At 45.0% G+C, this 25,390-nt stretch overlaps 1 pseudogene; it reads left to right on the top strand.

Annotated features, from left to right (window-relative positions):
* Window positions 1-25,390, top strand: part of LOC121572576 — a 246,485-nt pseudogene that overhangs the window by 171,716 nt on the left and 49,379 nt on the right.

The raw sequence follows: 25,390 nt of genomic DNA, 5'->3' as shown, positions 1-25,390 counted from the left end.
TCAGCAAGGAAGGGCACATTGGAAAACCAAAGTGAAAAGGTTGTGAGGTCGCAAGATGAGGCAGATGGTGGAATGAGGCCCTGGAAAGTATTTTTGGTGCAGCACTTTTGACGGGAAATTAGTCGTGCATTTCTGAAAATGACAATTACATGTTGTCGTTTAAAAACATAAGAAAATCATAATTCAGCATTTCTGAAGAATCAACAAACTAGATGAGTCAAACTCAGCCTAGGCCTGCATAGCTACGTACAGCAGGTGGTTCACATAGTTTTACGCAGAACTCTACGTCCCGAAGATTGCATTTGTTTGTGGAAGTTGGTTATTGAGGTTTAGCAAGATACAGAGACTGTGTGCAGAGATTAGTAAGAAGCCTATTCTCTTATCGTCTCTCCAACACCGCAGCGTGCCATCTTATTTCCCAGATTTGATTACTCTGAGTTTACATTTGCCTCTCTCCTGTTTGCCTCTCTCCTGTTTGCCTCTCCTGTGTGTCATCAACCTGCCATCATGTGGTCGAGAGTGGCATACGTGTGTGGAATGAGTGATGTGAAGTATAGAATGCCAAGTGAAGAGAGAGAACGTTCCAGGTAAAAAATCGGGATCAGAAGTTGCAAGGTGGGAGGAGATATCCAAGGACAGGCTCATTGTAATGGCTGAAATGGAATAAATAGCAAGGTATCAAACACATGATTTGATACCATGTCATTCTTTTTCAGCCATTACAATGAGCTTCTCCTCCGTTATCTATCAATGGACCTATATAAATAGCTGATATGTACGGTGTCCGTATTAGGACACACGTCCATGGAGTGTTGGAAGCACCTTATCTGTGGTTTCGATTGGAGGAGGTGAAATGCGGCCAATGCAATTCGACTTGTGCTGGCTGTCTGAGCTGTGAGCTCAGGATCATTGTACACAGTACAGTCAACTCTCTAACCATCTGTTTGTTTATTGTTAAGTTCTTGTTGCTCATGACGGAGACCCAGATTGTTCAACGGTAAACATTTTACATATACATTTACGTCATTTAGCAGACGCTCTTATCCAGAGCAACTCACAAATTGGTGCATTCAACTTATGATAGCCAGTGGGACATCCAACTTTTTTTGTATATACTTTTATACTATTCCAGGTATTCCTTAAAGAGGTAGGGTTTCAAGTGTCTACGGAAGGTGGTCAGTGACTCCGCTGTCCTGGCGTCGTGGGGAGCTTGTTCCACCATTGGGGTGCCAGAGCAGCGAATAATTTTGACTGGGCTGAGCGGGAACTGTGCTTCCGTAGAGGTAGGGGGGCTAGCAGGCCAGAGGTGGATGAACGTAGTTCCCTCGTTTGGGTGTAGGGTCTGATCAGAGCCTGAAGGTAAGGAGGTGTCGTTCCCCTCACAGCTCCGTAGGCAAGCACCATGGTCTTGTAGTAGATGCGAGCCTCAACTGGAAGTCAGTGGAGTGTGCGGAGGAGCGGGGTGACATGAGAGAACTTGCGAAGGTTGAACACCAGACGGGCTGCAGCGTTCTGGATAAGTTGTAGGGGTTTAATGGCACAGGCAGGGAGCCCAGCCAACAGCGAGTTGGTAATCCAGATGGGAGATGACAAGTGCCTGGATTAGGACCTGTACCGCTTTCTGTGTAAGATAGGGTCGTACTCTGCGAATGTTGTAGAGCATGAACCTGCAGGATCGGGTCACCGCTTTGATGTTAGTGGAGAACGACAGGGTGTTGTCCAGGGTCACGCCAAGGTTCTTTGCACTCTGGGAGGAGGACACAATGGAGTTGTCAACCGTGATGGCGAGATCATGGAGCGGGCAGTCCTTCTTGCCGAGGTTCAGCTTGAGGTGGTGATCCGACATCCACACTGAGATGCAATTCGCCACCTGGTTATCAGAAGGGGGAAAGGAGAAAATGAATTGTGTGTTGTCTGCGTAGCAATGATAGGAGAGACCATGTGAGGATATGACAGAGCCAAGTGACTTGGTGTATAGAGGGAATAGGAGAGGGCCTAGAACTGAGCCCTAGGGGACATCATTGGTGAAAGCACGTGGTGCGGAGACAAATTCTCGCCACGCCACCTGGTAGGAGCAACCTGTCAGGTAGGACGCGATCCAAGAGTGAGCAGCGCCGGAGATGCCCCTCGGAGAGGGTGGAGAGGAGGATCTGATGGTTCACAGAATCAAAGGCAGCAGATAGGTCTAGAAGGATAAGAGCAGAGGAGAGAGAGTTAGCTTTAGCAGTGCGGAGAGCCTCCGTGACACAGAGAAGAGCAGTCTCAGTTGAATGACCAGTCTTGAAACCTGACTGGTTTGGATCAAGAAGGTCATTCGTAGAGAGATAGCAGGAGAGTTGGCTAGAGACAGCACACTCAAGAGTTTTGGAGAGAAAAGAAAGAAGGGATACTGGTCTGTAGTTGTTGACATCGGAGGGATCGAGTTTAGGTTTTTTGAGGAGGGGTGCAACTCGCTGTCTTGAAGACGGAAGGGACATAGCCAGCGGTCAAGAATGAGTTGATGTGCAAGGTGAGGTAAGGGAGAAGGTCTCCGGAAATGGTCTGGAGAAGAGAGGAGGGGATAGGGTCAAGCGGGCAGGTTGTTGGGTGGCCGGCCGTCACAAGTCGCAAGATTTCATCTGGAGAGAGAGGGGAGAAAGAAGTCAAAGCATAGGGTAGGGCAGTGTGAGCAGGACCAGCGGTGTCATTTGACTTAATAAATGAGGATCGGATGTCGTCAACCTTCTTTTCAAAATGGTTGACGAAGTCATCCACAGAGAGGGAGGAGGGAGGGGGTGGAGGAGGAGGACTCAGCAGGGAGGAGAAGGTGGCAAAGAGCTTCTTAGGGTTAGAGGCAGAGGCTTGTAATTTAGAGTGGTAGAAAGTGGCTTTAGCAGCAGAAACAGAGGAAGATAATGTAGAGAGGAGGGAGTGAAAAGATGACAGGTCCACAGGGAGTCTAGTTTTCCTCCATTTCCGCTCGGCTGACCGGAGCCTTGTTCTGTGAGCTCGCAATGAGTCGTCAAGCCACGGAGCAGGAGTGGAGGACCGAGCCGGCCGGGAGGATAGGGGACATAGAGAGTCAAAAGATGCAGAAAGGGAGGAGAGGAGGGTTGAGGAGGCAGAATCAGGAGATCGGAGGGAGAAGGATTTAGCAGAGGGAAGAGATGATAGGATGGAAGAGGAGAGATTAGCGGGAGAGAGAGAGAGCGAAGGTTGCGACGGCACATTACCATCTGAGTAGGGGCAGAGTGAGTAGTGATGGAGGAGAGCGAGAGAGAAAAGGATACAAAGTAGTGGTCGGAGACTTAGAGGGGAGTTGCAGTGAGATTAGTAGAAGAACAGCATCTAGTAAAGATGAGGTCAAGCATATTGCCTGCCTTGTGAGTAGGGGGGGACGGTGAGAGGGTGAGGTCAAAAGAGGAAAGGAGTGGAAAGATGGAGGCAGAGATAAATTAGTCAAAGGCAGACGTAGGGAGGTTAAAGTCACCCAGAACTTTGAGGGGTGAGCCATCCTCAGGAAAGGAACTTATCAAGGCGTCAAGCTCATTGATGAACTCTCCAAGGGAACCTGGAGGGCGATAAATGATAAGGATGTTAAGCTTGAATGGGCTAGTGACTATGACAGCATGGAATTCAAATGAGGAGATAGACAGATGGGTCAGGGGAAAAAGAGAGAATGTCCACTTGGGAGAGATGAGGATTCCTGTGCCACCGCCGCGCTGACCAGATGCTCTCGGGGTATGCGAGAACACATGATCAGACGAGGAAAGAGCAGTAGGAGTAGCAGTGTTTTCTGTGGTAATCCATGTTTCCGTCAGCACCAAGAAGTCGAGGGACTGGAGGGTAGCATAGGCTGAGATTAACTCTGCCTTGTTGGCCGCAGAACGGCAGTTCCAGAGGCTGCCGGAGACCTGGAACTCCACGTGGGTCGTGCGCGCAGGGACCACCAGATTAGAGTGGCAGCAGCCACGCAGTGTGAAGCGTTTGTATGGTCTGTGCAGAGAGGAGAGAACAGGGATTCAGCTAGCTAACTTGGTACAGTATTCTTCCGTGAAAACCGCCCAGGGCACCGTATCCTATGACGCCATAGCTAACTAGCATGCTAGCTTCCAATAACACGGTTTAGCACCAATACTCGGTTACAACAAACTACCAATAGTGTGTTAACACGCATTTGTGTCCGTGTCTAATGTTGTGTAAAGTTTTGGGGTTAGTTTTGACAGTTTGAGTGAGTACGTCGTCAACTTATTCAGCCTGTTAGTTAACTATCTAGAATAGTTAGCATATTAGCTAGCCATTGCTCTCTGTCATCGAACCAACCCCTCCTCCCACGGTATGAAACACACAGAGAGAGCCAAGCTAACGTTAACTAGTCACCCATGTCTTGAATTCCTTTTGAACGACTCTGGTTACCAGTATGTAAAAATAAAATTAAAATAAATGTAGGTTATAACTTATCCTTAGTAGCTACTGTTAGCTAGTTAAGTGTAAAGCTAGCTACTGAATCAATTTAGCCAGTTCGCGTCTGTCCCAACAGAGAGAAAGCGTCTCCAAACATTACAGCTAGGTCGGTGTGTAAGGGCTTCATCTTCTTCCTGTTAGAAAACTTCCTAGTTGCTTCACTATTATAGTAACTACATTTTTAAATACATTCAAAATCACATGGTTCATTTTGCAGATAACTAATGGTATGTAGTGGGTCTTATTTGGAGTTGAGTTATTTTATTACAGACTACATTTTTTGCAGCTGGCCTGTATCTACAGTTCGACAAGGGGTGGACCTGGAAAGTCTAACTATCTAACCAAATAAGTCCTGGTCGGATAATTCAGATTACTGGGCACTCATCTGTAAAAACAAGAACATAAAACCATCTAAATATGAGGGACGGTAAGCTTTTGGAATGGAACCCCTCCTTCCTCTTCCCCTCTCCCCTCCTAATCTGCCCCCTTGCCCCAACCAAGCTAGGAATTAATTAACGAACCAACGCCTGTTTGCAAACATATCCATGTCATTACCGAACAACAAATAGAAAAGAGGCGTACAAACACAGCTAATCAGTGTGGGGGTGGTTATTTAAACAGTACTCTCTCTCCGAGTGCAGTGTTTATCCTTGGTTAGCGCGCTAAGCTAGGAACCCAGCGAAGGGTGGATAGAACACATTTGGCTAAAGGGAGTCAGTGTGGGGGGGTGTAGGGGCTCGATGCTCGGCTTGGGGGGAGCGTGAGGGAATATGGGAAGGAGGGTAGGGGAGGGTTGTTCTGGATCCTAATAAGCAGTCTCCATGTGCATTGCCAAGGAATCATCCTAATCAGCTTTGTATCTCGCTGGCCTGAAATGAACTGGGCCAGACAGGGAGGTGCTAGTTGTTGGATGTCGCTGTGGAGGATATGTTGAGTGGAAGCGTACCACTGTGTCGTGTCCTCCCTAATTGTGTGCCTGAATGTGCCAATGTAGGCAGAGTACGTGCTAATTAGAGCCCTTTGACATTAGCCACAGCTTTGGCTGCATCACAGGGACGGGGAAGGTTCCAACAGGCTCATTAATTGACTATTATGATCAGATTCAGAGTGATTGGTTGGGTTCCACAGCGCCACGCATATATGAGTTGTTTATGGTAGTGGCCGGTGCCACTATCGTGCAATGATGCTGCATTGATGGAGGTGTTTCCAACTCTGTTGTGTTAGGATGGTGGCCATTGTACAACTTCTTCCATTTAAGAATGATGGAGGCCACTGTGTTATTGGGGACCTTCAATGCTGCAGAATTTTTTTCCACAGATCTGTGCCTCGACACAATCCTGTCTCGGAGCTCTATGGACAATTCCTTCGACTTCATGGCTTGGTTTTTGCTCTGACATGCACTGTCAACTGTGGGACCCTATATAGACAGATGTGTGCCTTTCCAAATCATGTCCAATCAATTGAATTTACCACAGGTGGACTCCAATCAAGTTGTAGAAACATCTCAAGGATGATCAATGGAAACAGGATGCACATGAGCTCAATTTCGAGTCTCATAGCAAATGGTCTGAATACTCATGTAAACAAGATATTTCAGTTTTTTATTTTTTATACATTTGCAAAAATGTATAAAAACCTGTTTTAACTTTGTCATAATGAGGTATTGTGTGTAGATTGATGTGGATTTAAAAAAAAATCCATTTTAGAATAAGGCTGTAACGTAACAAAATTTGGAAAAAGTCAAGGGGTCTGAATACTTTCCAAATGTGCTGTATTTGAGTTGTTTATGGTTCGAAATGTGACCGGTGCCACTATCATGCAATGATGCTGCATTGATGGGTGTTTTTCCAACTCGGTTGTTTTAGGATGGTGGCCATTGTTTTGGCTGAACTTCTGTCAGATTAGGATCATGGTGCCTGGCTTTCCAAAGGTAAACATGGCAATAGGTAGTTGGGATTCTGATTTGTTTCTCTGATCTCTTTGAAATTGTGTTCACTCTGTTGGAAACATGAATAAACCCCACATTGGTTGTCAACATCTGATTATAAATGTATGTAGGTACAGGTACGTACTGTGCCAAAAACATTTTTGTGAATATTTTGCACAATACACTATCTGGAACCTGCTGTGTGGATCAGTTCGTAGAGCAAAGCACTTGCAACGCCGGGGGACGTGGGTTTGATTCCCGCTGGGGCCACCCATACGTAAATTGTGTGGATGTATGACTGTGTCGCTTTGGATAAAAACCATCTGCTAAATGGCATATGCATGGTACTGCTATTGTATCCATTGCATTGAATGTTAATTGTTCCACCTTTTCTCGGAGCCAATGACTACCTTAGAAGTCTGTCTACTGTAGTGAAACGCACATCACATGTTGATGAGTTCTGGGCTGAAGAAAACATATGTACCTTAGAAGTAATAACATCTCATTATCATGTATTTCCAGAGGACCCAGAATACTACGGACACACTGCAGGACCTGACAGAGAGGAACATGACAGACTTCCTATTGAAGACCTATGAGAAAGCAGGCAGAAAAAGGTACTTTCACTCTGTGCTCGGTAGCACTTACATATCTATGAATGTTCAGACATAATGCCAACAATGTGACTGAAGTTGTTATCTAAGATAACGTGTAATGTCAAGTTCTAAGTCCCACTAATTATAAATCATGAGTCAAGAGTCAAATGAAATGGTACAGTGTGTTGTTTGTGTATGTGTCTGCATGTGTGTGCATTTATTTGTGTGTTTGTGTGTCCATGCGTGTTCATATCTTATTAATTTGCACTCTGATCTTTGCCCGCTCCCCTGCCACCACCACCACTACCCACCACTCAAGGTACGGAGGGATTTCCGTCGGAGGAGTCAACTCCCAAGTCAGGATGACTGAACCGGAAATTGAAGCTTTAATCAGGGATTTGAAAAGCCTATTAAATTCCCCCCAGGTATGCTATGGATATTGGGATTGTGTGGTGGCCTTACTGCCAGCTGTGGAACAGCTTGACTTCTGAGGGAAAACGCATTGATTTTATATAATATCTGCCCGTGTAGGAGGATAGGGAAGGTACGTTCGCTGTGGTTGAAAGCCAGAAGGGATCTATGGAGATCTCAATTCACAAAGGTGCATTCAATTATGCATAGACGTAGAAACCAATCACTAACGCTAAGCTTGTGCTCTTTGTGAAACATGAGATCGAATCTGCTTGAGTGACTCTTGAATTTCAATACTTTACCTTCAAATCAAACTAGAAGGAAAGTTAAAACTCAGATAGACTTTTGGATGTCCATGGAAACTGTGTATGATTGTCTCATGTAATATATTTACATATATTTCTTCCTCTCTTTCTCCTCAACACATTCAAACAAGTGTACACACACCCCTCTATCTGTCTATCTCTCCGACACACACACAGACACACACACACACACACACACACACACACACACACACACACACACACACACACACACACACACACACACACACAAACACTCCCTAACACTCCCAAACACATACACACTCATTAAATGTTCAAACCTGTAAGTGGCCTGGACCTCAAACTTAAAAATTAATTTAAAAAAAGGCTAATTAAGTCATACAATCAAGATCAGAAGAATGTTGCTCTCCCTCGGGTGTCTTAACCATCCTTCTCCAGGGTACTTCTCCAGGCTCCGGATTCTCCACGCTAACACGACTTTGATTCACAGCCGCAGTGATGATGTAACTCTAATGGCCGAACATCAGCCATTCCCAGCTCTGTGCATTTCCCTTTTTAAAGTGGGATACGTCTGGCTCGCTGACTGTGGCTATGTCCCAAATGGGTACCCCTTGGGCCCTGGTCAAAATATGTGCACTACAAAGTGAATAGAGTGCCATTTGGAATACAACCTGTGTCTGCTTGAGTTACAGATGGAGAAAGAACAGTGGTACACAGTGTATTCTACCAGTGGAGGCTCCTCAGAGGAGGAAGGGGAGTACCATCCTCCTCAGTGAATTTCATAAAAATAAAAATACTAAATATATTCACGGCACCAAATAATTGATTAAAACACACTGTTTTGCCATGAAGGTCTACAGTAGCCTCAACAACACTCTGTAGGGTAGTAGTCCTCCTCTGGGTACATTGACTATAATACAAAACCTAGAAGGCTTGTGGTTCTCACCCCCTTCCGTAGACTTACACAGTATTTATGACAACCTCTGGAGGACGTCCTCCAACCTATCAGAGCTCTTGCAGCATGAACTGATATGTTGCCCACCCAATCAAAATATCAGAGAATGAATCTAGTACTGAAAGCATAAGCTACAGCTCGCTAGCACTGCAGTGCATAATGTGGTGAGTAGTTGACTCAAAAAAGGAAAGACAATAGTTGAACAGTTTTGAACAAATTAATTTATTCAAAAATGAAGAAGTGAGAGAGAGAGAGAGATTTTTTTTTTCACTTCCACTTTCGCTTACTTAGCTATCAAATGCGTCTAGCTAGTTTAGCCTATTCAAACACCCGGTTCAAACAGCGAGTGATGCTATGTTAGCTAGCTGGCTATGGATATCCAACACTGAAACTCTTCCAAGTCAAGGTAATTTATTGCTAAACTGCTTGCTGCTGACTGTGCACTGTACTGCATGATTGTAGCGGGTTTACTAACGCGTTAGTTCTAGTAGCTATGTTGACTATGACGTTAATATGGTGACAACGATGTAGGTAGGCTGTGTGTAGTGGTTAGCGGTTGTGATATAAAGGTTTGGCTTGGATAGGTTTTTTAGCCCATGTCACAGACAGCTGATATGTTGTGCACTGAAGTCCAAGGGAAAGAAAGGGGGGAGGAGGAAGGTGCGTAGATGCGAGAAGTAATTATACAACGATCAAAGGGATCATGCTGTTTGTATGTGGCTGCTATGAAAGTGAACTGTGTTTGCGTGTGATCAGGGATGTATTCATTCCGCCGATTCTGTAAAAAAATGTTTCTTAAACAGAAGTAAATGGAACAAAACGGGGGAAAAACATACCTGAATTTGTCCAATAGAATCTCTTGTTTGCAACTTTTGGACTAATGATTACACCCTAGATCAGCTCGATACAGGCAAGAGTGTCCAAGGTGGTATTGAATGTGTCAATGTCTGTCACCTTGATTACTAAAATGTATCTCGACCTGTGCGCCTACGTTATAAACTTTCATTCATAGGTTGTAGCAACTTCATGTGTAGGGAAAATTAGAGTATCATGTAGTAGCCTAAACCTATTGATGTTACATTGAGCTGGGTGAATGGAATATGAATGACAGTCATCCAATATGCCGTAATAGAAATAAGGCCATGCACATAAAAAAACCATCTTAAATGGCACTGACCACCACTGTACTCTACTCTACTGTGTCACCTGACTGGGATGGAAGTTAGCTTTTAAGTGTGTGTTTGATCTTTTTTTTTTGTGGGGGGGGGGGGTAAAAGGTGAAATTGAAATGAGACTCACGTGGCAAAGGATTCTGGGATCGATTAGGATGAGGAAGGATGTCACGCCCTGGCTCTGGGGACTCTTAAATGTTGAGCCAGGTGTGTAGTTTCTATGTTGTGTTTTTCTATGTTTAGCTTCTAGATCGTTTAGATCTATGTTGGCCAGGGTGGTTCCCAATCAGAGGCAGCTGTAGCTCGTTGTCTCTGATTGGGGACAATACTTAGGCAGCCTGTTGGCACCAGTTAGTTGTGGGATCTTGTTCCGTATAGGTATGTTATTAGTCTACCTTGGACTTCACGTATCGTTTGTTTGTTGTTTTGTTCGTGTTCAGTACGTTAATAAATATTTACGCTTATTACGCTGCGCATTGGTCCGTCTCTTCCGTAAACGATCGTGACAGAAGATCCCACCAAATGAGGACCAAGCAGCGTGTCCAGGAGCAGACAGCCTGGACCTGGGCGGAGATCCTGGACGGGAAGGGATCCTGGACTTGGGAGGAGATTCAGGCCGGAATGGATCGCCGTCCTTGGGAGGAGACAGTGGAGGCACGCTATAGAGAGGAGCAGCGGCAACGCAGAAGGTGCTGGCCGAGGAGGAAGCCCGAGAGACAGCCCCAAGACATTTTTTGGGGGGGGCTAAAAGGGTGGTTGGCGGAGCCTAGTGTTAGAGCAGAGCCAACTCCCCGTACTCATGCTAGGAAGCGTGTGACTGGGCAGGCTCTGTGTTATGCGGAGCTACGGACTGTGCCGCGAGTGTTCCGGCACAGTCCTGTACGTCCTGTGCTAGCACCACGCACGTGTCGTGCGAAGTTGGGCATTCAGCCAGGACGGGGTGTGCCGGCTCAACGCTCGTGGTCTCCAGTACGCCTCTTCGGTCCCGTATATCCTGCGCCGGTGCTACGTACTGTATCGCCAGTACGCGTCCACAGCCTCGTACGTCCTGTGCTAATGCCTCACACATATTGTGTGGAGGTAGGCATCCAGCCAGGACGGGTTGTGTCAGCTCTCCGCTCCAGACCTCCAGTCCACCTCCACAGTCCGGCCCGGCCCGTTCCTGCTCCCCGCACCAAGCCAGTGGTGCGTGTTCCCAGTCCGGCCCGTTCCTGCTCCCCGCACCAAGCCAGTGGTGCGCATCGCCAGCCCGCCAGCCTGTTCCTGTCCCTCGCACCAAGCCAGTGGTGCGCGTCGTCAGCCCGGTCCGGCCCGTTCCTGCTCCCCGCACCAAGCCAGTGGTGTGTGTGTCCAGTCCGGCACGGCCCGTGCCTGTTCCACCGGTGCCTGGTCCGGCACCGGTCAGCTGCTCCACTCCGGAGCCAGAGCAATCCGCTCCACCGGGGTCCGGTCCAACTCCAGTCAGCGGATCCACTCCGGAATCAGAGCAATCCGCTCCACCGGGGTCCAGTCCAGCTCCGGTCAGCCGCTCCACTCCGGAGCCAGAGAAGTCCGCTTCACCGGTGCCCAGTCCAGCTCCGGTCAGCGGCTCCACTCCGGAGCCAGAGAAGTCCGCTCCACCGGTGCCCAGTCCAGCTCCGGTCAGCGGCTCCAGTCCGGAGTCTGTGCAGTTCGATCCACCGTCGTCGGGTCCAGCTCCAGTCAGCGGTGCCAGTCCAGACCCAGACGTCAGCCCCTCTCCAGGTTCGGGGTCTCCCACACCAGGGTCCAGATAGGACTTGGTACGTTGTGGGAGGAAGGAGAGGGGAAGCAGCGCGCTGAGGTCCAGACCAGACCAGGGGCGCAACAGGGAGGCGGAGGATAGGTGGTGGTCACGCCCGGAGCCGGATCCGCCTCCGAGGCGGAATGCCCACCCGGCCCCTACCCTGTTATGTTTAGGTTGCGCGGTCGGAGTCCGCACCTTTGGGGGGGGGGGTAATGTCACGCCCTGGCTCTGGGGACTCTTAAATGTTGAGCCAGGTGTGTAGTTTCTATGTTATGTTTTTCTATGTTTAGCTTCTAGATCGTTTAGATCTATGTTGGCCAGGGTGGTTCCCAATCAGAGGCAGCTGTAGCTCGTTGTCTCTGATTGGGGACAATACTTAGGCAGCCTGTTGGCACCAGTTAGTTGTGGGATCTTGTTCCGTATAGGTATGTTATTAGTCTACCTTGGACTTCACGTATCGTTTGTTTGTTGTTTTGTTCGTGTTCAGTACGTTAATAAATATGTACGTTTATCATGCTGCGCCTTGGTCCGTCTCTTCCGTAAACGATCGTGACAAAGGAAGATATTATAACATGGCAAATACAAAACACACAATGCTTGAAGACAATTAGGAAAGACTAGTCATTAAAGTAGTCAAATACAGTGTCTTAAGAGCCAAAACAGCTTTTTAACATAGGCCGCAACTCGTCATGCAGTCAACAGAACGCATCGTGCCACCGTCGTATCGCTGGCTGTCGCTGTGTGGGCGTCCGGCTCATTGGCCATACGAGCACCATTGTCCTTGAGGATGAAGTCGTTTCATAAGGGATAAGCATCAGTAAATGCTCGCCGGGGTTCCCTGACTCCCCTCTGTCTCGCCCGCCATGTCTTCCCGTCTGCCACAGAAACAATACCAGTGAAACGAGGAGCTAATCCTCAGGAAGAACGCATGCCAGTGTCGTGCCCTCTATGGTGCCAACCTGCACCAGCCTCTTTCTCCCTCTACCTCACCCCCCTCTGGTTTCCTCCGCCCTCACTCCCCATCCTTCAAAAGGGAGAAGTAAAAGCAAAATATGTTAAAGAGCCCCAGCTTTGCGGAAGGCAGAATTACGGAGAGCAAAAAGGGCTTGTAACTGTTCCTGAGCTCATAAATAATCAATTAGATGGTCGGTGTTCTGTGTGTTTCTGCTAAATAGAGAGACGACGAGTACAGTGTGCAAACACTCCCTCCCTCTTTCTCTTACTCCCTCTGTTTTCCTCCCTCCCTCCCTCTTTCTCTTACTCCCTCTGTTTTTCTCCCTCCCTCCCTCCCTCTTTCTCTCACTCCCTCTGTTTTTCTCTTCCTTCGTCTCGTATTGTAGGCCTTTGATTTGAGGTGCTGCAGACAGAAGGAACCATTTGCATTTATATCACACGTTTAATGCGTGCAGTGTGCACCGGGCCGGGCTGAACTGGAACCGGGCACAGGCGTGACGACGGGCCATCACAAATCACACGGTTCTCAGCAGCACTCATCCCAAGGTCCATTTCACTTGAAACATGACCATAGTGGATATTTTTTTTACGCAACCCATGCGGCCCACCCACTCTACTGTATTGTATGTTATAACACCATGTGGAGGAATTTCCATAGTGAGAAAAGAGAGAAAAAAATATTTAAAGGAGAGAGATGCAAGTGGAAGGCAGTGCTGGGTTGGCGAAATCATTCGGCCCCCACTCGGTCATCAACGTTAACTCAATCGGCTTCCACTCCCACCTGCCCTCTATAGCGCTAGTACCCAGGGGTCATATGTATCAAGCATCTCATATGTAGGACTACCCTACCTCCCCTGGGTTTTTTTTTTATTGTGGGGGGGTGGTAGAGGGGGAGAGAGAGCAAGAAAGAGAGAGGGAGAGTGAGTGAGAGATGCAAGCAGAGGTCAGTGCTGCAGGTTTGCCGAAATAACAAGCAAAATAATGTTACTTCTCCAGCCTATATAAAATAAGTGGGCCTCAGCAATATAGAGATATTGCTGTTCCATTATGTTTTGCATTTCAAAGAGGATATGTATTTTCCCAAGTGTGTCCAGTTAAGCCTCGTTCTCTTTAAAAAAATAATATTATTCTCTCCTTCATTAGGATAACATGACCGATCAGATCCTCCTGAACGCCAAGACACTCCTGAAAGAGCTTGGGACCAGGGATAACGTCAAGGTATTATATCATCGTTCATCTTGAGGCTTAGAGACTCAGAGGCTCCTTGGCGGCTATTACCATTTTTGTTTGATCATCATCTTGAGTGCTTTGTGAGAGGATACAGTAGCAGGTATAGTTCAACGCTGGTACACAGATAGATCTCTGCCTGTGTAGTGCAATGATAATCACAAATCATACAAGACAAGGCCATCTCCTGGGTTTTACCTGTAATCTGAGCTGCGTCTGAATCACTTCATTCCCATCACAGACACCTTGACTAAACTGTATAGGGAGTGGTTGAGTGGTTCAAATTACTTTATAAATGTATTATTCAGTACGGAGTTCTAATCTAGACGAAGATCCTCCATTGAGACAAGATAAAGCAGCGAAAAGAAGAAGTGCATAGTACAAAATGGATCCTGTTAGCATTATGGAGTTATAATTCTCCAATGGATTCAACAGCAGCCTTTATGGTTGATGTTTGATGCAATTAGACTGCTTGAATTCTGTGGTAGCAGTGTTAACTTAGCTAGCTTCATACGGTTCTTTATAGCATTAACTTCCACTCTCTTCCACTCTTTTGATGTCCACCATGTTTGATGTATCTAATGGGAGTCTAGCAACAAGTCCCCCCAGGGTTGAGGAAAACGGAATCCAGTGCATTGTGGAATTGATGAAAAGAAACTGCAGTTGAAATAACTTAAGCACTAGCATTGGATAAACCAAAATGGCATTTTTCTGTGCAATTGTTTAAGTCGCTAATGCTGTAGTTAACCACAAATATCTTTGGGGAGTGTATGTGGACCGTGTGAGAGACAAGAAAAGTGTGAGTGTGTGCTTGTGCATATGAATGTGCTTGTGTGTGTGCGTGCACCTTGAGTGTGTGTGTGTGTGTTTGTGTGTGTGTTACTGTGTGTGTGTGATACAGTGTTACGGTAGGCCCAACCTCCATCTAATCTTAATTAGACCAGCACTATCAGCAGGGGTGCTCTCTTTCTAGAACATTCTTCTCCTGCACAACGGGAGATACAGGCACCGGGAGCATCTTAAAGAGAAAAGTACTCAATCGTTTGTTATAACTTTTTTAGCGGGGTGACTTGTGTTCAACTTGCGAGCTTTTTTGTTGTGGTAGTTGCTGTTACTGTACGTAAAGAAAATATTATATTTTATGTACTATCAAGATGCTAATTTAACCCAAGGGCCATGTTTACATAGACATTGAACTATACTGTATAATTTCCATAAAATAAATAAATAATCACTTTTGCAGAATTAACGGAATAAACAGTGGTGAGAGATTACTGCCTATTGCATATCTGATGATGCAGGATACAGTAGCTCCATAAAGAGATGTACTTATACCATGGAATAACGGTTGTGTTATGCTAAGTCTTTGCACATCTTGATACTTTTTTCACTTGTTTTGGTGCTACATACAGTGGCTTGCGAAAGTATTCACCCCCCTTGGCATTTTTCCTATTTTGTTGCCTTACAACCTGGAATTAAAATTGATTTTTTGGGAGTTTGTATCATTTGATTTACACAACATGCCTACCACTTTGAAGATGCAAAATATTTTTTGGTGTGAAACAAAAAAAATCAGAAAACTTGCATAACTATTCACCCCCCCCAAAGTCAATACTTTGTAGAGCCACCTTTTGCAGCAATTACAGCTGCAAGTCTCTTGGGGTATATCTCTATAAGCTTGGCACATCTAGCCACTGGGGTTTTTCCCCATTCTTCAAGGCAAAACTGCTCCAGCTCCTTCAAGTTGGATGGGTTCCGCTGGTGTACAGCAATCTTTAAGTCATACCACAGATTCTCAATTGGATTGAGGTCTGGGCTTTGACTAGGCCATTCCAAGACATTTAAATGTTCCCCCTTAAACCACTCAAGTGTTGCTTCAGCAGTATGCTTAGGGTCATTGTCCTGCTGGAAGGTGAACCTCCGTCGCAGTCTCAAATCTCTGGAAGACTGAAACAGGTTTCCCTCAAGAATTTCCCTGTATTTTGCGCCATCCATCATTCCTTCAATTCTGACCAGTTTCCCAGTCCCTGCCGATGAAAAACATCCCCACAGCATGATGCTGCCACCACCATGCTTCACTGTGGGGATGGTGTTCTCGAGGTGATGAGAGGTGTTGGGTTTGTGCCAGACATAGCGTTTTCCTTGATGGCCAAAAAGCTCAATTTTACTCTCATCTGACCAGAGTACCTTCTTCCATATGTTTGGGGAGTCTCCCACATGCCTTTTGGCAAACACCAAACGTTTTTGCTTATTTTTTTCTTTAAGCAATGGCTTTTTTCTGGCCACTCTTCCGTAAAGCCCAGGTCTGTGGAGTGTACGGCTTAAAGTGGTCCTATGGACAGATACTCCAATCTCCGCTGTGGAGCTTTGCAGCTCCTTCAGGGTGCTCTTTGGTCTCGTTGTTGTCTCTCTGATTAATGCCCTCCTTGCCTGGTCCGTGAGTTTTGGTGGGCGGCCCTCTCTTGGCAGGTTTTTTGTGGTGCCATATTCTTTCAATTTTTTAATAATGGATTTAATGGTGCTCCGTGGGATTTTCAAAGTTTCTGATATTTTTTTATAACCCAACCCTGATCTGTATTTCTCCACAACTTTGTCCCTGACCTGTTTGGAGGTCTCCTTGGTCTTCATAGTGCTGCTTGCTTGGTGGTGCCCCTTGCTTAGTGGTGTTGCAGACTCTGGGGCCTTTCAGAACAGGTGTATATATACTGAGATCATGTGACACTTAGATTGCACACAGGTGGACTTTATTTAACTAATTATGTGACTTCTGAAGGTAATTGGTTGCACCAGATCTTATTTCGGGGCTTCATAGCAAAGGGGGTGAATACATGTGCACGCACCACTTTTCCGTTACAGATTTTTTTGAAACAAGTTATTTTTTAATTTCACTTCACCAATTTGGACTATTTTATGTATGTCCATTAATATAACAATCCATTTAAATTACAGGTTGTAATGCAACAAAATAGGAAAAACGCCAAGGGGATGAATACTTTTGCAAGGCACTGTAGGTCTGGTGTAAGGTACACTCCATGGACTAGTTTTCCAGACCCAGATTAAACTTTAAATGGAGAATCTCCATTGAACATTCTTTTTAGCCCAGGACTATTCATAATCTTTGTCCGGGAAACTAGCCCCATATGCTTTATATTGTCTTTGAACTATAACAGCAATGAACCATCTGCCATGTCTCCAGGTGTGGTTCTACAACCAGGCGTGGCACGGGATCGTTTCGTTCCTCAACGTGGCCAACAACGCCATCCTGAGGGGCAACCTGCCTATGGGCCGTGACCCCAGGGAGTACGGCATCTCCACCTCCAGCCACCCTCTCAACCTCACCAAGGCTCAGCTCTCCTACCAGGCACTGTGAGTCAGGATGTATCAGCTCGGGGGAGGGAGGGAGGGAGAGAGGGAGAGAGGGAGAGAGGGAAAGAGGGAGAGAAAAACTTGCATTATATAAAATAACATAATGCAACGTAACATTACATAATATAATGTAACATGCAGTATTATAGCAGAATATAATTACATAACATATCCTAGCGTAGAATAAGTAGTAGCATAACATAGCATCATAACATACAGTAACTTATCATAACATAACCTAAAGCTGTACTGCACATCTATATATGTAGATGTCAAATTAGGCCTATGCGCAGTTTTCACACTTTGTTTGCTGAAATGTCAGTTTCGACTTTGACACATGATGCGATCCTCATGCCATAGATACCATTTAATTCCTTGTTCCTTTCTTGTGTTACCACCTCTTTCTAAATAAGGTATTTATGTAGTGGTCAGGTAATAGCAACAGTGTTGAGACAGAGAGAGAAGACATGGAAGTGTAGCTAAACGATAATTACAATGGCTTCGCTTCCATACTGTAGATTCAGACCCCCTCTCTGTTTGTCTCTCTCATTTCACTCTCTCTTTCTCCATGTGGTCCCTGCGGGGAATTTATTATCCATGATCTAAAGATGAACTTTCGATCATGAATTACCAGAGTTAAAAGGTAAGGAGTAAAACATTTGAGTGTTCGTGTTCTATGCGATCATGCATCGTGTCCCTGCGTCATTGCCCTAATTTAAGAGTTGTTCTCCACAAAGTATTGTTTTAAATGGAGCAGACAGTAAAATGTGTTGTGGTGGTTGTAGGCAATTTAGGGGGTAGCTTCTGTCTAGGCATTTTGACTAGACTGACTGCAATGCTCTCCTAGCATAAGCAGATGAATCATCATGGTGGGTCTCTGTGACCTGGAGCTTGCTAGGTCTTCAGTGAATCAGAGAGAGACCTTTTCTGTCACCAAATCTCCCATGTCCTTTAATAAAACAATAAAACCATTTCTGCGTTATGGCTACACCTACTGTCTGGACAATTATTTACTGAAACAATTCAAAGGTAGACTATTATTTGACTACTCATTATGGTTTTCTAACCCCCCCTCCACACCTCCATGTTTGAAGCCGCACCTCACTCTAGACCTTAGGCAAAAACACCAGGCACATTAAAAGCTCTCCCCTACTATACTGTTTATTACTTTATTAGCGGGGTGCATGTCCCCTCACAGTGATTAGCCACTAGTCCTTGTTCAGGGTTACCTCATTAGCCAATCGCTTTCCTCAAACAATCCTCGTGCCCGGTGAGTGGGGTCTAGATAAACCTATTGAAAACTGTTGAAAGTGGGGCGGCACCCACTGCGTAAATTATTTATTGTTTACGCATCCTAATTGTGTCCAGCCCGCGCTGATGAATTAATGTTGAGGCGGCGCGGCATGACTTGTTTATTATGTTAATTACCTGGCAGGTAGTCTGGCGAGAGATTGTGGTAGGGCAGGAAGGTAGGAGGGGTGTGTATGTGTGTGTGTGTGTGTGTGTGTGTGTGTGTGTGTGTGTGTGTGTGTGTGTGTGTGTTAGAGGAGTTGGGAGAATATACTGTAGTCTGCTTCACAGCTAATTAAGCAGACGCAGCAAGGACGTTTTTATAGCAAAATGGTTGAAATGAAGATGTACAGTATTCTGATGAAGAAGAGGTCAATGTCTTCTGAGGAGAGAGAAACAGTTGCTAAGTGCTTCGTCCCTCACAAGTCAGTCAGGGAAGAGATTAACTCTTTGTGCCTCTCTACAGATCTCTAGCTAAATAGTTGATCGCCCACTGTCTGCAATCTGCAATTAGCTATTAAACTACACTGGGGGGTAACTAACACCATAACATCTATAATCGCTCCAAAAGTATTGGGACAACAACAATGAGGTTAAATGGCAGACTGTAAGCTTTAATTTGAGGGTATTTATATCCATATCGGGTGAACCGTTTAGAAATTACATCACTCTTTGTATATAGTACCCCCATTTTGGCGGACCAAAAGTATTGGGCCGAATTCACATATGTGTGAATTTGTCCCAATATTTTAATCCAAAGTGCTGGAGTACAGAGCCAAAACAACAACAAATAATTTCACTGTCCCAATAGTTTTGGACCTCACTGTATCTAGTGTTTCTTCTTTAATGTGGATAGGAAAGCAAAGAAGAAATCTGGTTGGAGGACATTTTTATTTTGGTGCTCTCCATGTCAGCGAACATGAATAATGGAAGTGCTGTTGAATGACCTTTGATCCCAAACATCCAGCACCTCTCCGGTGCAGTTTCCACCTCTTGTTTGTGAACTTCCAAAATCTACTCCTACCCGAAACTCTGTTCGATTTGACAGCGGAGAGCCGAAAGAGGGTGATATTTCCATCAAAAGAGACCAGCAGGAGCTCTGAATTGACAGAATGTGAAAGTATGGAAGGCAAGACAGCGCAACATACAGTGAGGGAAAAAAGAATTTGATCCCCTGCTGATTTTTTACGTTTGCCCACTGACAAAGAAATGATCAGTCTATAATTTTAATGGTAGGTTTATTTGAACAGTGAGAGACAGAATAACAACAAAATAATCCAGAAAAACGCATGTCAAAAATGTTCTAAATTGATTTGCATTTTAATGAGGGAAATAAGTATTTGACCCCCTCTCAATCAGAAAGATTTCTGGCTCCCAGGTGTCTTTTATACAGGGAGTGCTCCTAATCTCAGCTTGTTACCTGTATAAAAGACACCTGTCCACAGAAGCAATCAATCAATCAGATTCCAAACTCTCCACCACGGCCAAGACCAAAGAGCTCTCCAAGGATGTCAGGGACAAGATTGTAGACCTACACAAGGCTGGAATGGGCTACAAGACCATCGCCAAGCAGCTTGGTGAGAAGGTGACAACAGTTGGTGCGATTATTCGCAAATGGAAGAAACACAAAATAACTGTCAATCTCCCTCGGCCTGGGGCTCCATGCAAGATCTCACCTCGTGGAGTTGCAATGATCATGAGAACAGTTAGGAATCAGCCCAGAACTACACGGGAGGATCTTGTCAATGATCTCAAGGCAGCTGGGACCTTAGTCACCAAGAAAACAATTGGTAACACACTACGCCGTGAAGGACTGAAATCCTGCAGCGCCCTCAAGGTCCCCCTGCTCAAGAAAGCACATATACAGGCCCATCTGAAGTTTGCCAATGAACATCTGAATGATTCAGAGAAGAACTGGGTGAAAGTGTTGTGGTCAGATGAGACCAAAATTGAGCTCTTTGGCATTAACTCAACTCGCCGTGTTTGGAGGAGGAGGAATGCTGCGTATGACCCTGTTGGTGCGATTATTCGCAAATGGAAGAAACACAAAAGAACTGTCAATCTCCCTCGGCCTGGGGCTCCATGCAAGATCTCACCTCGTGACCCCAAGAACAACATCCCCACCGTCAAACATGGAGGTGGAAACATTATGCTTTGGGGGTGTTTTTCTGCTAAGGGAACAGGACAAACTTCACCGCATCAAAGGGAGGATGGACGGGGCCATGTACCATCAAATCTTGGGTGAGAACCTCCTTCCCTCAGCCAGGGCATTGAAAATGGGTTGTGGATGGATATTCCAACATGACAATGACCTAAAACACACGGCCAAGGCAACAAAGGAGTGGCTCAAGAAGAAGCACATTAAGGTCCTGGAGTGGCCTAGCCAGTCTCCAGACCTTTATCCCATTGAAAATCTGTGGAGGGAGCTGAAGGTTCGAGTTGCCAAACGTCAGCCTCGAAACCTTAATGACTTGGAGAAGATCTGCAAAGAGGAGTGGGACAAAATCCCTCCTGAGATGTGTGCAAACTTGGTGGCCAACTACAAGAAACGTCTGACCTCTGTGATTGCCAACAAGGGTTTTGCCACCAAGTACTAAGTCATGTTTTGCAGAGAGGTCAAATACTTATTTGCCTCATTAAAAAGCAAATCAATTCATAACATTTTTGACATGCGTTTTTCTGGATTTTTTTGTTGTTATTCTGTCTCTCACTGTTGAAATAAACCTACCATTAAAATTATAGACTGATCATGTCTTTGTCAGTGGGCAAACGTACAAAATCAGCAGGGGATCAAATACTTTTTTCCCTCACTGTACCTTTAGCTCGGTGAATGATATTCTAACCGCATGGAGGATCAAACATTTCCAAGATGACGCCTCCCGAGTGGCGCAGCGGTCTAAGGCACTGCATCGTAGTGCTTGAGGCGTCACTACAGACCCAGACCCACTACAGACGCAGCCGGCCGCGACCGGGAGACCCATGAGGCGCCGCACAATTGGCTCAGCATCGTCCGGGTTAGGGGAGAGTTTGCCACGCTGGCACGGTCGCCAGTTGTATTGTGTTTCCTCCGACACATTGATGCGGCTGGCTTCCGGGTTAAGTGAGCAGTGTGTCAAGAAGCAGTGCGGCTTGGCAGGGTCGTGTTTCGGAGGACGCATGGCTCTCGACCTTTGCCTCTCCCGAGTCCTTACGGGAGTTGCAGCGATGGGACAAGACTGTAACTACCAATTGGATATCACGAAAAAGGGGGTAAAAAGTAACAAAAATAAATCAATACAAAATAGCAATAAAAAAATAGCTAATACATAAACGTATAATCATAGATCATAGATATGATTTGTCCAATTGGCCATATCATTATAAATGAAACCAAACATTTTATTACATTTGAGTAGTTAAGTACTCTTATCCAGAGCAACTAAAGTATAGGTCAAATATTTCAGTAGCATTCATTCCATATCAAAGGCACAAGACTAATCCCACTGGGCACAGGCGTCAATTCAACGTCTTTCCCACGTTGTTTCAACGTCATTTCATTGAAATTATGTGGAAACAACGTTGAATCAACCAGTGTGTGCCCAGTGGGATGACACGACTGGTGCAGAAAGTGTGAGATTTCACTCAGAATGCAACTCAACACCCCGAAAGGTTGTGAGGCTTACTTCCACCAAAAGGCCTCTTGACCAGTCCTCCGTCTATAGCCCCTCAGGGCAATGCAGACATAGGCCTCAGATCCATGGACAATGTCTGTGTCCCAAATGGCACCCTATTCCCTATATAGTGCACTACGTTTGACAAAGGCCCATTGGAATGCATCCAATGTTCATAATAACATAGCTCTAGAACAGGATTTTTTTCCACTTTCCCACTGTGACCCTATCTTGCTCCACCCATGTTAGGACTAAATGTCACGGTAAAGGTCTGGGTGGCCTCTGGTTCTGGTTTGTTAGTAAAGGAAGTATATGGGTTTCAAGTGTGTCCTCGGTTTTCCTCTGATGTTGGCTACTCCTACTGTTTCCTAGTGAGTCATTCGTCTATCATTGGAATCACAGGAGGCTGCTGAGGGGAGAACAGCTCATGATAATGTCTGAAATGGAGTAAATGGAATGTTATCAAACACATGGAAACCATGTTTTCTGATGTGTTCGATACCATTCAATTTATTCTGTTCCAGCCATTACTATGAGCCTGTCCTCCCCAATTAACGTGCCGCCGCCCGCCTGTGATGGGAATGGAGAAAAATAAGTGAAACCCAATTTTGTATGTGGTGACTGCATCATGGGAACACATGAAAAATAATCACTTATAGAAGGATAAAAACAAGCTGTTCACACACCAGGCGCATCATTAGACTGAATATTTTATGGTTGTTTTCGACTGCTCTATTAGGTTACTGTAGAGTACATGACAGAAGATGTAAAAGGGTAATGAATACATTTAAAGATTGATCGATGGATCGATAGTAGCAAAATCAATCACTCTCAAATGGGAAGTTCAGTATTTTATAACTTTATGTTAGATGGGTCCTCACACTGAAAGTAGTCTTTGGCCCAGGAGAAACTGTAATTCAAACAGCCACTTGAAAACTTCACCTTACATTAGCTACCAGTAGCTAATAATTTATGGAAAAGAGCATGAGGGACCTATAAAAAATGACAAAATCAGCTGAAATTAGCTCATTTATTTGGCTTGACCTTACTTATAGGTGATTTGACAATTTTTTTGCCCCCATCACTTAAATGAATTTTTAGCTAGCGGTTGCTAAAGTTAGCCGACGTTTAAAGAAAACCAAATCACAGATTACGTTTTTATCCTCTAACATTGAGTTGTAAAATACTCAACTTTCCCTTTAAAACAATCGACCCTTCTCCAGTCAAATATCAACCAGACCTATTGATCATGCTAGGATCAAACCTGTACTCAACTTCCTGTTTTCTCTCTCCTTCTTCAGGGCTGCCACCTCCACCGACCTGGTGGTGTCCATCTGTGTCATCTTCGCCATGTCCTTCATCCCAGCGAGCTTCGTCCTCTTCCTCATCCAGGAGCGCGTCAACAAAGCCAAGCACTTGCAATTTGTTAGCGGCGTCAACCCGGCCGTCTACTGGGTCGCCAACTTCGCCTGGGATATAGTAGGTTATTTTCATAAAATAAAATAATTACAGAATTCAACTTTATTTCCAATGTGAGTTGGAAATGTATATTTTTGCTGTCTTATGTAATTCCGAGCCCCCCGGACACCACACATACACACACGAGAAGCAGCACAGGGTCACCCTCAGAGTAGTGCCCCTGGAATACATTAGGTATTAAGTGCCTTGCTCAAGGGCACAACGGCAGTATGTGGCACCTGAGATTGTGATGTCAGCAACTCCCTGGTTTCCTGCCATTTTGCACCTAATTGGTTATCACACCAGGGGGAACTTAATGAGACTGCTGTGAGGAACGGATGGACAAGCACGAACCCCAAATAAAAGTATCGAAACCCCAAACAAATTATTTCTGGATGTTGTAATTGGTATTGTGGTGATTTCACTTGAATTCAGAGGGATAGGAGGAAGGTCACAAGTGAGGCGTGTGTCGAATAATCCACCAAACCTTCCGTCAGTGCCACATAATGCATTTTAAATTGCCGTTTAAGGTGTCCATATTAGGACATCCTTAGTAAGTAAGTTTGGATAAGGATACATAATCCTAGTGTACCTAGGAATAGATCATTCAATGGCTGTATCAAACAAATACTCATCAGCAGCAATAATGGTAAGTATACTTTTGATCGCAATGGCTGTTAAAAGGCCCAGGCCTGAGTAACTGTTAGTGACTAGCGCTGAATTATTGACACTGGCAAACAGTGATGCAAAGTGGTACAACATTGACACTTTCCCTCAGGCCTAATAGCGGTAAACAGTCTATCAGGCAATAGCTCAGCACTACTAGCCATAATAATGGATGAATGCTGACAAAGTGGAAGAGAAATGTTATTATGTAGGCAGCCGAAAGGTTTTTGCCAGGAGCAGTTAGTATTTTCCATTTCCATTTCCCATTTTCCCAACAATTGTAATATTTTACGGCACCGAAAAATCTTTAAAGGGATAGTATTGAATAGGGTCGAAAAGCTCTGTCAGACGGTGAGCTGTCCCTCAATGCTGTCCTAATGCTATGTGTGACTATGGTTCTCATTTGAATTATATTGCAGTTTTGCTTTTAATGTTTTGTAATCGGGCTCATGGATTTCAATGCATTATAAGACCGTGCAGAGTGCCACCTAAGTAGTGTTGAAGCCTTAGGGTACAGAGTGGGAAATGTGGAGTAGAAGTTAAAAAATGACATGCCAATTGCAGTATTTAGAGATTCTTCATCCAATATCATGATTGTAAAACTTGTTTAAGATAGAATATTTATATTATTTTATACTACGCTTTCGTAAATTGTGAGATGGTTTTCTTTAGATTTGTCCAGTCAGGCCGGCCACAGACTCGTGTCCTCGTATGAAGGGGAATAGATTGCTCTCTTGTTAATGAGCAAATGAAAGAGGGGAAGCTTGGAAGGCTAATTAAAACCTAATCTATAGATTTCAAAATCGTGTGGAATTCCCATTTACTTGAGTTAATCTTCATCTTCATCATCATCATCTTTTTCTTTCTTTCAGAGAGAGGGACCTTAGCCTGATATGTCTGGGCATCATTATAATTGTGTCATAATGACCCTATACGGTTAGATGTTACCTTCCCAGAACACCCCGCAAAGTGATAAAATGCTTAATACGGGGTTATGTGTGCTTTTTTACAGTGTAACTACATAGTCTAACAAGTGGTTATGTCTTTATTACAGTGTAACTACATAGTCCCTTGTCTAATAGTCATCGTCATCTTCCTGTGCTTCCAACAAAAAGCCTACGTGTCCACTCCTAACCTACCAGCTTTGATTTGGCTGCTTGTAATGTATGGGTAAGTAGCACCAAAATGATATTTGTATGTGCTGACTTACCCAGTTCAAATAG

The sequence above is a fragment of the Coregonus clupeaformis genome, chromosome 8 (assembly GCF_020615455.1).
Source record: "Coregonus clupeaformis isolate EN_2021a chromosome 8, ASM2061545v1, whole genome shotgun sequence".
Taxonomy (NCBI): Eukaryota; Metazoa; Chordata; class Actinopteri; order Salmoniformes; family Salmonidae; genus Coregonus; species Coregonus clupeaformis.
Note: the sequence above shows the minus strand (reverse complement) of the source record. Positions and strands in the feature narration are given on the sequence as shown.